Below are 2,942 nucleotides of genomic sequence, written 5' to 3'. Positions count from 1 at the left end.
CCTGAGAAACTATCTTGTAGATAACAATATGTAAAACAATAACCATTGATCATTTCCTACCACTTTGTCTGTAATTTGGTAAGCCCCCCATTATTATGTTATCCTTCTTTTACTCTTTAAAATAAAATTTTAAAAGACAAAAAAAAAATAGAAGCAACAATGGAAACAAAATTTGTAAATGGAGAGGAGAAGATGGGATGAAGTGTGGGGAGGGGAATGGGAAAAAGGAGTTGAGACACATGCACAGGTACACGTTCCCTATGATGACGTCATCATTACATATGGCAAATGTGAACTAATAAAAAAATTAAAATGATGTTTAAAGGGACAAAAAAAGTTCAGCATGCATGAAAGGGTAGGATCTGCTGGGAAGCAAAGGCAAATGAGCTAAAAATGCTGCAGGGGGTCTTCTCAAACCAAACAGCAGCCAGGACTCTCCTGCCTCCAAAAGTTCTTCAGCAGCATTTAACAAGGTCACACAAGGGATTAAGAAAGCCCTCAACATGCACTGAAAAGAAATGGCTGGTACTTGCCCAAAAGTAATCTAGTGGTGTAGAAGGAAGTGGGTGTGGCATAGAAGAACCAGAGTGGCTGTGTGTGGATAGCCGTTGAGGCTGGGTGCTGGGTACATGGGGGTGTATTACAATACTCAGTTTCTACGTAATAGAAAGTCTCCATTATAAACAATTTTCTTGAAAGCATGGCCTGGAGAAAATGTGCAGGCACTATCACTTCAGAGTAAAAGAAAAATTTTGAGAGAGAAAAGACCAGAAAAGCAAAGCCAAGGAGAGAAAGGCCATCAAAAGAGGGGCTGGAGCAGCAGGCGCCAGTCAACCTCCTTCCCACACCACCTACTCCCCTTAGCTCTGCTGCCTGGAGATTCATGGCTGACACAGGACTTAGCGATCAACCCCCTGCACGCTCAAGGCCAGGCCACTTGTGCTCTGCCTCCCAGCGTCTGATGCTAGTTGTGAGGCTGCACTGCTGGCTGACTTCTCCCCACAGAGAATGTCCAGGTCACCCCATGACTTCCGTCAGCATAGTTTTGGCTTCTTGGGTGACAAGATTTTTTTTCTGGAGTGAAGTTCTCTCCGGGGTCTGGAACTAAGATATGTCACATCCTGTGCCATCTCCTCAAGGATAAAGAATTTCCTCCAGAACCCTGGAGTCGCAGGTAGAAATAGGGTGCCAGACCACAGGGACTCCTGAGCCTACTGCAGAGTGACTTCCAGCAGATGCAGAGAAGAGTCAAACCCCTGTGAGCCCCAGGAGTGGGGATCCACCAACAGCCAAGATGGCAGACGGGTGCTGCACGCCCGAGAGGAGGGAGATGACACCTGCATGAGTGAGCTAGGGACTGATGGGAGCACACACCACAAAGACAGAAAAACTCCCAACAACGCTGTTACTTTTATAAGCAGGCCAGGCAAGGACATGTTCATGAAAAGAGGAGGAAATGTTCTCATTGTAAGGTAACATTAAATCCAAAGACGCAGGGCTGTCCAGACAGAAGTTAAGTGGGACTCTTTCCTGTACCTTCATAGAGGCCAGAAGAGCTGGCTATTGATCAGCCAAAATAGAACCATCTCCCCTCAACCTTCTTTCCTCATGCTCTTCACTTGTCTTGCCTACTGGAACAGAGGCAGGGGAAGTGTAATCTTCCTATCACTGCTTTGACATCTGTCATAGTTTGGCAGGAACAAATGTAATGACAAGAGACTGACTCAGATTCTTTCTGAGAAGAGGCATTTGGGGACGAGAAAGCAAGACAGGGTATGTGTGAGCAAAGCCCAAGAAGCAGGCAGCAGGCACAGGCTTCCAAGACAGCCAGCTCCTGCAGTCGCCGAGCACCAGATGCCCAGGCTGCAGGGACACCGCAGGTGCGCCTCAGCCAACACCGCAGTTGCTCTGCAGGTTGCCTTCCTAGCCGTCAGTCGCTAGGCCAACACGGGCGCTGTGATAATGCCCCTCCTGGATGCAGCTGCCAACAGGAAGGGCAAGGTGAGAAGGGGCAGAGATCCCTGGCAGACGACCGGCACTGAAGAGGCAAACGAGAAGTTCTTGGTGATGCTGCCCTCTACAGGCAAAGCAGATCATGAAGCTCACTCGCTACACCATGAAATGCCCTCAAGATAAGCTGTGTCACTTTCGTACCAGACAGCCCGGGAATAAGAGAACGAAGCACAGGAAGGCCCCGGGCCCCGGTTCACCTACAGCAGCATCAGAAAGGGCAGAAATCAAGCTGCTTTAGATGTCTATGGGTTTGAAAGGGGACAACTGCTCGAGAGAAACTGTTCTTTTTTAAACTTTGTTCTTTTGAAACTGCCGAGCTCTGCAACTGCTTCATGGCTTTGTAGTTACTTTCTTGGCCCCTGTAACCACAAGAGCATAGCTGAACACAGAGGATGCCTGGTTGCACCACTGACCCAAGCTTCATAAACTGATGATCATTAACCTACCCTTGTAACCAGTGATCTCATCCTGCTAGCTAATCGGAACTGCCAGGCTGTTCTGTCTCACCTGTACCCCTTCCTGTGCATCATGTAAAAGCCCTAGACCACCAAAGATCAGGGCCTGATAATCTGGGAGTGATCCTGGTCGGTGCCTGTGAGCATAAATAAATCGCCTCCAAATCCTGGGTGTTGTTTCAGCATTTCTGCTTGCCATGACAAGTTCTCTAGTGTCCCCCCAAAGGTGAGCAGTACTGCCCTTGCAGGAGCATTTGAAAATGTAGGCAACTATTTGGGATTGTCATGTGATTCTGGAGCATCATCTGGCATTTAATTGGCAAGGGCAGCAATACCAAATGTCCTGCCAGGAAGAGACTCACTCCACTCAAAATGCTACTGCATCCCTGTGGGAAGCACTTGGTAAGTCCTCGGGCGAACCTGGGATTGCTCAGGGCTGGGCTGCTCTGCACTATCCCAGGTATAACGTGCTTG

The sequence above is a fragment of the Chinchilla lanigera genome, unplaced genomic scaffold, assembly GCF_000276665.1.
Source record: "Chinchilla lanigera isolate Chin_1 unplaced genomic scaffold, ChiLan1.0 scaffold00033, whole genome shotgun sequence".
Lineage (NCBI taxonomy): Eukaryota > Metazoa > Chordata > Mammalia > Rodentia > Chinchillidae > Chinchilla > Chinchilla lanigera.
Note: the sequence above shows the minus strand (reverse complement) of the source record.